The sequence below is a fragment of the Protobothrops mucrosquamatus genome, unplaced genomic scaffold, assembly GCF_001527695.2.
Source record: "Protobothrops mucrosquamatus isolate PMUCROS unplaced genomic scaffold, P.Mucros_1.0 scaffold259, whole genome shotgun sequence".
In the NCBI taxonomy this organism is placed as follows: domain Eukaryota; kingdom Metazoa; phylum Chordata; class Lepidosauria; order Squamata; family Viperidae; genus Protobothrops; species Protobothrops mucrosquamatus.
In genome coordinates, this window is record NW_015386606.1 from 306932 (window position 1) to 319872 (window position 12941).

General features: G+C 39.6%; 1 protein-coding gene across 1 annotated transcript in view; it reads right to left on the minus strand.

Annotated features, from left to right (window-relative positions):
* Positions 1–11910, minus strand: part of SMAD1 (SMAD family member 1) — a 40426-nt gene extending 28516 nt beyond the window's left edge. The window contains exon 1 of the mRNA XM_015814510.1: positions 11667–11910. The gene's annotated coding sequence lies outside the window, so the exon portion shown is untranslated. The remainder of the gene's footprint in view (positions 1–11666) is intronic.
* Positions 11911–12941: the final 1031 nt, after the last annotated feature.

Below are 12941 nucleotides of genomic sequence, written 5' to 3' on the forward strand. Positions count from 1 at the left end.
GTAAGCATTGTAATAGTGTGTGTGTGTGTAAGCATTGTAATAGTGTGTGTGTGTGTGTGTGTGTGTGTGTATATATACACACACACTATATATATATAGCTATTTCAAACAATATATATATATATATGAAATATATATATTTCAAACAATTGGATGTTTTCATGGAACCAAATCATGTTAGTTAAGTGTTTTATTTATTTATTTATTTATTTATTAAATTTATATACCACCCTATCTCCCTTGCGGGACTCAGGGCGGTGAACAGGCGATACTAAAAACCACAATAATAAATAAATAGTTTGTTTTAAAATCGAATTAAATAACAGGCCTGTTCTAAAAACACACCCGTAAAAAAAAAACCCCGTAAACCCCCCCCCCACTGAAACACAATCAAACTACGCCAGGCCGGCCGCACGGAATAGATGGGCCAAAATGAAAATTAATCATATTATTAATCTTATTTTAAAAACATGCAACACCAGCTAAATATATTAATACCAGAGAGAAGAACCATATTTAAAAATGTATATTTTACAAAATATTATTTTCTCCTGAATTTATGTAGCTTCAAGAATGGGTAAGTACAACTAAATGCATAAAATTGGATACCATATTACACAGTTTAGATTCTCTCAAGTTCTACTTAGAAATTATACTATGCTTCAAAAATAATTCCTTGTAAAAGGAAAGTAATTTGATAGTGTAAGTTACAGAGGTTTAAAAACTGGCTTCATATATTCAACATTTTGTGAATTTTCAAATAGAAGTAGTACTTATATTTACATTTTACATTGGTTAAGTTTATCAATGTAAATGTGATGGTTTTTTAATATAGTGCAAAAGTATATTACAAGTAGTCCTCAACTTACAACCACAATTGGGACCAGAACTTGTTGCTAAGTGTTACAGTTATTACATGAAACATCTGTGACCATACTGTTCAGCAATGGCAGTTCCAGTAATGCCTGATGATAAGGGAAGTACCTTATGCCTTTCCGGCCCTGCTGCACTTGCCATTGCTCAGCCCCCAGTCCTACCTATCTTCTCCCCTATTCTGCCCTTTTGGGTGCCCTGCACCTTGTCACATACTCCTGCTGCCCCCTCCTCCAGTGCCCACAGCTAACCTTTTCCTCCTGCTGGTGGCCCAGGACTTAGGTGCTAGACAAGGGTATAGCCCTGGGATATGTGGGGTGAGGGCACAGAGAACTGTTCATTGGCATTTCCCAGGGCGAAATGGGAATCTGTATGGGAGGTGTTGTTTGGGGTGATGATAGAACTGGAAGAAGGGGAGGAATGTGGGCTTCTGGGAGGAGCAGCATATGTACTTCAGCTCATGATGCAAGTATTCCTGGAGAAAGGGTCTGTGGGCTTTAACAAGAAATGGACAAAAGTTCATAGACCCCTCAGTTCAGGCTTCCTCCTACAAAGTTGATGAAATTTGTGGGGTGGGAGGAGTTCGCTACCCGCAGGCAGGCACATGGAACAGTCCAACCAATCAAAAGGAGAATAGCATGCAAATCAGACAATCAAGAAGAGGTGCCCCAGAACTTTGCCCAACCTCACTGCTTGTTTGTTAGAGCGACCAGTGGATAAGTGTATGAGGGGGCATTATAGAGCAGCGGTTCTCAACCTATGGGTCGCGACCCCATTTGGGGTCGATCGACCATTTCACGGGGGTCGCCAAGCAAGGCTGTCCGCCATTTTTTTCCCCTTTTCCGGCGGGTGCCTTACCTCCCTTGGGCTGGGCCAGCTGGTGGTCGACCTGCTCCATCTCTGCCGCTTGCCAGCTACGCCTCAGCCGGCGCAGGGGGCGGAACCACACATGCGCGGCGCTCCCGGGCAGGGAAAGTCCTCGACTTACGACCGGTTGGGTAGTCCTCGACTTACAACTGGTTTAGTCCTCGACTTACGACTGGTTTAGTCCTCGACTTACGACAGGTTTAGTCCTCGACTTACAACCGGTTTAGTCCTCGACTTACGACCGGTTGGGGTCGCGGCATTGAAAAGGTTGAGAACCACTGTTATAGAGAAAAAAATTTATTTGCCAAACACAAAATCACCCTCTTTTAGGTTCTGTATTTTTTCTTGTTTCCTCTAGTAAAAGCTGAGTTTTTTTCTTCACAAATACTGACTAGGAAAAATGAAGGAATCCCTTGGCACACGTGGCAGAGGTAGCACTGGTGGCTGCAAGGAGGGTGGGGCACAGGCTTTAAAGCCTTGATTGGGGCAGGGGGCTACTTACTGTCTTGGATATCTTCTCCAAAGGCTGTTGATGCACTATAAGCTTCCAGTTTTCAGACCAGACAGAACCACAAACTGGGATTTCTTTGATTCTCAGGGATGAAAAAGAAGGGGCCAAAATTGATTGACTTGAAGGAGGAGAAAGGACCAAGAGTTTAAACCCTGGAGTAGACACATACAAAGTTTGATTTCTGTGTTCTACTAAAGGCTGTATTTTCTACATGTGTAAATTGCCCAGAGTTGCTTCCTTGAGGTGGGAGATTTAGATATATGATATAATAAACAAATTACTTCTTGTCTGCAATAAAGCATGTTATCCAATTATCTCATGTCTATAAAAAAAATTCTGTAATCAAATTGCTGAACACAGGTTCGAGTGAAATGCTACAATTTATTGCCTTGCCTAGTCTTAAGTCTGAACATCTTTCCAAAATAGTCTTGTTTCCACCTTCAAAACCATTCTGACGGCATAAAACATTTTGAACTATTAGTTCAACGTAAAAAAAAGCAATAGAAAGGAATGAAGAGTTGCACTGTATGTCAAAAGTATCCTCACCTGCTCAGAATTCAGATGAACTTAGCAATACTGTAGAAACAATGTCTGGCTGAATTCTTACATAACATCTCTGACTAATCATATAGAACAAGAGAAATACCAGACATTTCAATAAGGGCATATTATGTTCCTATCTTGAGGAAAGGATGATGCAGAGAACTACAAGTTCTTAAGTTACGATCAAAATATAGCCTGCCCATCATGGTTGTAACTCATGACAAATCATAAAGCATGCTGATCACGTGACTGACCTGCTTTTACAACCTTTTTTGCAGTGGTCATAAAGTGAATGTTGTAGTCGTTAAGTGAACCAATGGCTCACCGTAGGCAGTTTTGCCAAATACTGGAAGTACATGCCAATTTTCAGCAGAACTATCATCAAACATAGTCAAATGACCATGGAACACTTCAAGCAGCTATAACTGTGACTCAGTTGCTGAGCATCCTCAAGACAGTCATATGACTGTGAGGGGATTTCAAATCTGGGTCATAAGTCGAGGACTATATACCAGCCAGCCAAAAAAAATCCTTGAAAAAAATTCTACAGCAGATCATAGAGAAGGATCAGTATATACCTTAAAAACCATCTGGTAATTACCAAAAGTCAGCATAAATTTAGGAAGAACAGGCCTTGTCAGACTAATTGTATCTTATTTATGACTGAATAAATTTCTTACTGGATTTTAGGTGTTCTAGATGTAACATATCTTGAATTCAATAAATTATTCAAGGTAGTATCTTGTATTCTGGTTAGCAAGCTAATAAAGGGTGGGCTGATACAACTGGCAGTATATTGAATTAAATAATATTTTTTTTCCTGCTCAGTTTGCCTGGCTGCATTAGTGCCGTTTGAAACTCTCAAATTATTTATTTATTTATTTATTTATTATTATTTATTAATTTAATTTATATCCCGCCCTTCTCCTTGCGGACTCAGGGCGGCTAACAACCAGATAAAATACTAATCACAAAAAACTACAAATTAAAAACACAATTAAAAACAAATATTAATAATTGGTCTAGTAGTTAAAAATTACTTTAAAACCCCCATTAAAAATTTTCCCCTAGGCCAGTCCTGCAAGTTGGAATAACCATGTCTTAAGGGCGCGGCGGAAGGAAGGGAGATCAGGGATCACCCTGATCTCTGGGGGTAGTTCATTCCAGAGGGAAGTTTGGGAAGATTTCTAAATATAAATGTTTTTTAAGACAACTTAAAAGTTTTAGAATAGATTTGTGCAACCTTAATAAATCAATATCCTGTTTTTGAGAACTGATTAACAGTGATTTATTCATACCTTTTTGAATAAACACAATGGTGTCTAATACATCCAAATAATTGTTGCTGCATATATTGTAATCTAGGATCTAAAAAGATTTTGATTAAAGGTAAAACATTCTATCATTGCTTAGGGAAAAATGCAGCTATCCAATGCCATATTCTATCTAGTATTTAAAGTCTTCATATTCATTTTTTTATAACATATATTTATAAAGAATGATTACAGCCTTTTTGGTCTCACAGAAGTAAACTAATACAATAACTTAGGTCTCTATGGGGCTGAAAACACTACTGATTCAAATCAAAATTTCAATAATTGCTGTAACTGTAAATACTGTCAGTGCGTAGCAACTGACAAACGATATTTATCCTAAAACAGAAAAATCTTTAAAACTAAGATTATCTACCAGTTGATCCAACATAAAGTTCCCAGCATCCTCCCATAAAGCAATCTTTTAATGTCAATTTAGCAAGGGAAAGGGATCAAAATGCATTTTTCCAGAAGTAAGATACCAGGTTTTGAACTAACAGGACAGAAATAGGAGATATAGCAAATCTATTCTATTTTGAATCCCATTAAGTAAATGTATTAAATATAAATATTTCAACAGGCTAAGGAACAAGAAATTGCAGTAAGTGAAAATGTCCAAAGTTTGGTACTAGTCAATAGAGAATATTGGGTATTTGGTATCCTCCTTTTTATGCTAGCCATTAATTATTTGAGGGGACTTTACAAATATGATTTGGGCTTGCATGACTTTCATTTGGTCTGATACTCAAATCATTGTTCATATGATTTTGTGTAGCATAAAGCTGTTTAAAGAAGTTGCTGTAATGTTAAATTGTGTACCTAAAATTTATTTTAAACATCAGATTTAGAGACCTTGGTGTGTAGCCAGTTACTGTTTCGCTTTGTTGAAAAAAAACCTACTTAAAATCCTAGAATGAAGATATGTGTTGACTTTCAGTTCTTAAACTGGCTTTCTATTGATGAAATGGAAAAAGTTATCAATATGATTCTGTATGAGCAAGATTTTAAATTGTTGCTTAAAAATGAAGTTGCTGTTATGTATCTATTCTGGGTTTTTTTTTTAATTTATTTCCATGTGTGAATTTGTTTTCTCTCTAATTTATTTTCTTTAGGGTATTTTTAAAGATATGTTCTTTTGTATTTACTTTTTTGTCATTTGATTATTACTGCAATGAAATAAAAATGGCTCATCAAACCAAACTGAGGTATCCAATAAGGTACGAAAAGGTAAAATTCTGAAAAAGAATTAAAAGGCTCACAGTAAAAGCTAGCTCCCATTTACATTTCTCCAAAGGGCAGAACTTGGACTTTATGTTGCACGAAAATAGATTCTGACTCTCCAATCTTACTACTCCTTCAGTAAAGATATTAGAATGCTTATCTGACTTGCAGAAAATACAATATTGCTGTGAAATTTTGTTCCATTAAATAAGAAAAAGTAAAGTAATTTTTATAAAGGTATATAAATAACAGAATGAAATTTAACCCAAAATCCCCAATGTTCTTGGTTAAGAAATAAAAATCAAATGCACAGCTTTAGTAATAGTGATTGTCAAAAAACATGTTTTTTAATAATAGCTGGTTATAAATCAACCATGACTCAGCAGTCTGATTTAGCTACAAAAAAGACATGTGGATATTTAGGTTGCATTAACAGAAGTGTAGTTCCCAACAAAAAGAATGTTTTAATATCACTCCATTTGATGGTGATCAGACCTTAGCCCAATATTCTGGGCACAATATTCTAACAAGAGTTAAATAAGAAATTGGAACATGTTTAATAAAGGGCAAGTATATGAACAGGAAATTAGAAACTCCTATGAAAAGAAATTTAAGAAGCTGGGCATGACTAGCCTTGAGAAAAAGAATTGAAAGGATGGCTCACAGAAAAAGACAGGTCCCATTTTCCATTTCTCCAAAGGGCAGGACTTGGACTTTATGTTGCATGAAGATGGATTCTGACTGAACATCAGAAAAAACACCTAGAGGTGTGGTTTAATGTGTTCAGGAACAGGTATGTCTATCATTCAAGGATGCCTTAGTTTTGATTCATGTACTATACTCAGCATTTTCAACTGCCTAAACTCTCAGGTCATTTTATTCATGTAGTTTTTAAAAATGTATTATGTGATATCCTGGAATCCAATTTGATGAGGTGCTTTGGAGAAGTACTTGCATTAAAATAATCATATTTTCTAAATGCATCATTTTAAAAACAATAGAATACGCTTCAGAATTACAACTTTATACATATATTCAAGTATAAATTAATTAGGATTTTATTAGGTTAGAGCTGTGGTTGATAAAGAATCAAACACAATTCAAGCTGCAGATTCTTAAACATTATGAATACTGTGGGATAAGAAAAAGGGGCTTTCAGCAAACCATTTGGAAAGAAGACAAGTTATTATGATTGCCATCAAATCAATCTGCTGAAAGTTTTAAATGTAACTTCCGTCTGGACAGGTAGCTATAGTCTAATGGTACCTCTGTTCATAGACAATGTCAGTGCTGTCACATGTTGCATTTTGGATGACTGGCAACCAGATTGAATTTATGGCTATTTGTAACATCATGTGGTCACATGACTGCAATTTACAGTGGGTTGTTTTTTTTTGCTGTAAATCAGTATTTTGTTTCCAGCTTCTGGTAAAAAATGTCCATTGTGGACAGTGGGTTCATATTATGACTGTGATGTTTGCTTAATGACAGACTCAAAAAATGTCATAAAGTCAGGTTGGTCAAACAATGACTCAACTTATGACTGTCATGACATATGGTGTAAATTCTGGGCCCCATTAGAGTTGTAAGTCAAAGACTACCTGCAGATCATATAGAGCCCCAATTGGAGCAGCTCTAGAGATATTAGAGGCCTCCTTGTAATTCTATCTGTTCCTCAGACACCTAGAAAGGGCTACAAGAGGATTTTGCTTCCACAAAAAATGAGTCATGGACTAGGAAGCAGGGCTTCTGTTAGCCCCCAGATGTATACTTGGAAATATACTTTTGGCATCTTATAAAGCACTGAACTAAAAATGTTTGTTTATATACCACCCATCTGTGTGCACACATAGGATGCTGATTGTATACCTTGGATTCCATAGCCAAATAAGTAAATGTGCATTGTATTTTGTATTCACATATCCATATTTTGCCTTTCCTCCTAGGACTCTAAAGAAACAGTGGTTTTATTAATGATTTAGACAGAGGAAAACTGACCTAAAGCCACTAGTGAGCTTCTATGATTGAGGGTGGACTTGAACTTGCATCTGCCTTGCCCTAAAACCTTAGCTGCTGTACATATGCTAAAGCAGCTGACAGAACAGCTTTTCATTCCTTTTGATCTCATACCAATCTGGATGTGTGATTAGTCACGTGCTTACCAGAAAGAAATCTGTTAGGGAAAGATTTCCGTCCTTCATTCAGTATGATCTTTTCCTGCAATGACCAAGACTGAAAAACAAACTCTCCTAATTCAAGTGAAAGTACATTCCAGGGACTTCTGGTAATTCAATTTTCTCTTTTCCAACCTCATTAATAAATTTACAGTGGCCCACATAATTATTGTTGATGTAAATCTTTCTTGGTTAGCAGAAACCTTGATTTGTCTGTTGTGTACAAGATATCTATCAGTGCCACGAACTGAACTGCACACACAAAAGAGTAACACAGAGTTTAGTTTTGCATGCGTGTTATTTGATTAGAGCGGGATCTACAATTTCATAATTGCCAGGAAGTTTGCTGCAGTCACAATCTGAATTAAGTACAAAATATCTACCTGAGGACAAAGCTGCTTTCATTAGCAGATTTGTTACACTTTAATTCCCCTACAGCAGACATGTCAAACTTGCGACGTCATGTGACGTCGCGCGACGTATCAGAACTTTTGCCCCATTGCCGGCAATGGGGTGGGCACAGTTTTGTCGTGACGCGTCTGGCCCGTGGGCCGGCAGTTTGACACCCCTGCCCTATAGCAACTCTTCAAATATACAGTTCAAACTCAGTGGCTAGAGACTTGCCAAAAGCTAAACTTAAATCCTATAGAATAGATGACCAAGGACTTAAACCTAGTTCTCCAATGTTCTATTTTTAGCATTACAAAGCTATTGAACATGTGGCAATCCACTGGAAAGTTAAGATACAGCAACTTTTCAGAAATGCATTTAGTCATACGCAATGGTTTTCTCTTGTTTACTGTTTAATAACTTACTACCTGCTCTGTTTTGGGGAACAAAAGAGAAAACTATAGAAGAAACAATATTCTTTGTATTTTAAAAAAAATCTTCACCTCTATATTGCCTATAAATAAATGATAATGTAACAATATTTGATGTCTTAATATATTTATGATAACTGAACTAACACGTTCCCAAGCTGAACCCCTCACGTCATCCTGATGTATCATTTTGCATTTTACTGCTGTAAGTCAATTTGAGATCTACAGCAGGTTGGAAAGGCTAGTAATGATGCTCTCTGCAGTCTCTAGAGAGTCCACATTATACACAGCCTACATTATTTATAAAGTTAGATGATGCCTCCATTAGCCCTGCAAGATTACACACCAAGAAAACCACTTATACTTGACAAGACAGGCTACACTGCATTACCAGCACAACTTAATTCAAGTTTACCTACTCCCTAGACCGATCTTGCCTTCTGTTTACACACATTAAGCAGGAATGCAGTGAGAAATTTATTTGGAAATAATCGCTGTCAGTTTAAAAGTTCATGCCTTTCTTTTGAGAATTAGAATTTTACCTGCCACTTCTTTATCTGGCAGCATATACTGTATATGTGAAAAACACTGGGCTTTTTATAAAGCTAATACCAAGGTCATTTAAAGTGGATAGTAATTATTGCCTATGTTTCTGTACAGCCATCAATAATTAAATTTTCCTGCGTGTCTTCATTACATATAAATATCTCTGCCAGAATTATTTTCTACAGCTTATATACACCAATAACCAGTTTCTTCTTAGGAAATCACTTTGCAGCAAAACACACACATATATACATATAGGAAGGACAAAGAGGGAAGCATTTTCTCAGTTTCAGCAATGCTAAAAAAATTAAAATCTTGGCCACCCTTTTCCACCTCTGCCTTACTACTGCAATAGGAAATGTATAAGTATAAAGCATTACAGACATTGCCGAGAGTTCTCCCGCAATTGATTTTACTGAAAAGTACAAATAAATGATGGGTGAGATAATTTATAGCTGTGGAAATACATATGCAAATATATTCACTGGAGAGTGTGAAGGCAGCATCCAGTTTAAGCAAGTTTGAAAAGATTTATTCAACTCCAGCTTGAAGCAAGAAAGCATCCTTTGCGAATAATGGCAGATATGGCATTAACAAAAAGGGTGAGGGGAGATGTAGGGGAAAGCAGAAAAATACAAATGTTTACATCAGTAAATATATATTCTACTTTCCTTCAGTGGAACTTATGTAATTGTAACCTTAGAGGTTCTCAACCATCAGTATACTTATCTCAAATCGGTATTGTCTTAGCCTCTGTAAACAGTGGAGTCATCTGATCAAGGATATGCACAAAAAACCCACAAGTAAAGAGAAGGACACTGCAGATGAGAACTGTATTTGATTATGTGGAGGGGGGGGGTTGAAAGGGTCAGAATTAAAACAAGGACAAATCAGTGCCCTTGTAACAGGATCTGGCCTTGAACCAAAATGATCTTATCAGGGATGGTGACTAGGAAGTTTTTAGGCAAGTTTAGCTTCTGCAATCATGCCCTGAAGACTGAGTTATGCCTTGAGAAAAAAAGGACCAAGTATTCCTGTTATCAAGAGGACTTAGGCATTTCCAAAAGCTTTTCAAACAGAAGTCACAATAGTTATGCTAAATGGCCTCTTCAACCCTCAGGAGGTCATCCTCAGCCCTTTCTGGATGCAAAGCATACCTATAAAAATAAGAATTGCATAGGTTTAAAGTGGCAACCGCCTAGAGGAATGCTGTCTTATTGTTGCTGCAACTAAACAACTAGTACTTGGAAGTCTATGGAGATTCTCAGTCATCCAGGTCATGATTGTGCTAAAGGTGCCTTTAGTGCCAGTTGCCTTTTGAAAAAGCACCTTTGGGATAGTGCTGGGAAGGTGAACCTCTGCAGTTGCAGTTCATGTTCAATTCTTAAATAAACACAATTGAAGGGGCAGCAAATTAGACAGAACAAAGCCTCTGCCAGTTGTCCTTAAAGGGGATTGAGGTTTTTTTTTTTTATGGCTACTGATGAGAACACTACAATTCAAACACCAACTCTTTTTGTTACCATGCAGGAGTGATTTGTCCTAAACCCAGCTGGACTCTGGCCATTTTCACCATGGAACTCTTCCATGAGTTTATATCTACTTTCCCTTCCTAACAACGCTTGCTCCCCAGTGTAATGAAAATGAATGTGGATTAAAATTGGTATCCACATATATTTAGCCATAGTAAAGATCTGTTGTCTTATCCTTAAGCATAAAGACACTCCTCAATTTAAAGCAGCTTTTCATATTCATACCCTGTATTAAGAAATTCTAAGTCAGCCCACACACGCAGCCTCATCCACTATTAACAAAGGGCAGAAAGAAACGGCTATCCTCGATTTATCATAGCTTTCCGCTACGAATTCCCGTAAACCTCGCCAAATAAACCCGGAGGATGGGTGGGAGGAGAAAGCAAGGTTTCTACTAGAGCAAACAAACAAAAATTCCCGAGTGGGTCATCGATAATAACGTCAAAAAGGGAAGTCTGGGCAGAGAAACCTGCCACTCAAAAAGGAAAGAAATCGGGCTCAGAAAGCGCCCCCCCCCGACAAAGCATCAGACCAAAAAAAAAAGAAAGAAGGAAAAATGCTGAATTGTAAAAGAGAGGGTTAGCTCCATTGGGGTGGTTCATCTTCCTTAAAGTACCGACGCCAAATTGGAGGCCAATTTCTTCACTTTGGCTCGAAATACCAAGGGGGGGGGCAGAACGCCCGCAGGATCTCCCGACTGGGAAGCAGACTCTGGGCTTTTCTATGGCTTTCCCTCTCCTCTCCCCTACTTGAGAAGCGGCAGCAGAAAGGAAGTGGAAAGCAGAGACGGGGGAGGGGGATGGCGGGTCTACTTTACCTCTGGAGCTACAAAAAGGTCCCCCGTACCTCCACCTCCTCCTTTCCCCCCCACCCCGTCCCTAGGAAGAGGAGAGGAAACTTTTTAGAGCGTTAAAATCGCCGCCGCTGCAGCGCACTCGCTCTTTTCGGCTCCTCCACCAAGCACAGCCGCCATCATGAGAGAAACGAAAGCTCTCCTTTGCCCTAATCTCTCTACACACACGCGCGCGATTCAAGATTGTCGCCCGCTCAGCCTCACCCTGCCTACCCTCTTCCGTTCTTGCAGTCGCGTCGTTTTCAAAAAGCCAGCGAGGAAACGGCAGAAAAGAAAGGAGAGAGGGAGGTTTTTTTAAAAAAAATAAAAAAAAGGGAGGAGAAAGAACACAAAAGCGGGTGGGGGGGGGAATGACTCCCCAAGGAAGGCAAGCTCGGAGCGGCAGACAGAGTAGCCAAAGCCGAGCTCTTACCAGCTGTCCGCGAGGGGCGAGGCGAGGGAATAAGGAAAAGATCATGCAAAGCGCCGGGCAGCGCGTCGCAGCTGCTTGGACAGGCGGGCAAAGTCCCACCCGCTGCCGCCGCTGCTTTTCCGCTCTCGCTTCCAGAGCCGCCGCTTAGCAGCCCAGCGCTCGCTCCTCCGCTGCGCCTGGATTGATCTGGTCTCACTGGCGTCAGAGAGTCGGAGCCACCCAACCTCCACTTACCCCACTGCCAATACACAACATACACACACACACACACACACACACAGAGACATATATATATATATATATACACACACACACGCACACGCTCTGCCTCTAGGCCAAGTTAGGGATCCTCTCCAAATGCCCGCCCCCGCGTCGACAAAGAAGGCATTGCTGGTTCGGCTGGAGAAACAGCTTCATGACTTTTCCCTCCCTCTTCTTTCTCCGCTCCCCAGCCCGCCCCGAGGAGCACTCGCAGTCATGGAGCGGACCGGCGGCCTGCAGCGGGATTGCAACTTCGGCGGAGCCATTTGCCCAGGCCGCAGGGGTAGGCAACCTTGGCTCTTTTATGACTCGTGGACTTCAACTCCCAGAATTCCTGAGCCAGCTGTCCACGAGTCATAAAAGAGCCACGGTTGCCTACCCCTGCGGCCTGGGGGATCAGCGACCCGGGCATCTTTTTAGGGTATCGCTTCCAGTTCTGTGTAACTCAGGCGCGGCTTCGGTGGCTAGGGTTGCCAGGTCTGCTTCCAAAAAATAGCGGACAAGCGGGGGGGGGGGTTAAGTAGTAAAAAAAAGTAGACTGTACAGCTTTAGATTACGTACCATTTCATCATAAAGCTTTTGAATAAAAAAAATGTCCACTATTTTGTGGACAAAAATAGTGAACATAATGTGAAAAAAGTGGACTGTCCACTCAAATAGTGGACACCTGGCGATGGTGGCAAGCCTGGGACATGTATCCCCAGAACATGTCCTCCTGCCACCGACCTGAATCTGAAAAAGCAGTGGTTCCGAGTTGGTAAAACCGGTGTTTTTGTGAAGCTCAGCAGTCTGACTATATTGACCAACACTATCGCCAGATTTCTCATTTTCCCAGAAATGCAATTTGTCCCGTTTGACAACCCCCCCTCCCACACACACACCGTCACAGACAGATAATCCCACACATAGGTGTACGCACAAGTGTAGGTATTTGGGTACCATTCTGTTGAAAAATGTTCAGAACTTGCTTCTAATAAGTCAAATGAGTTATACTGGATTAGGCCAAAATGTAAT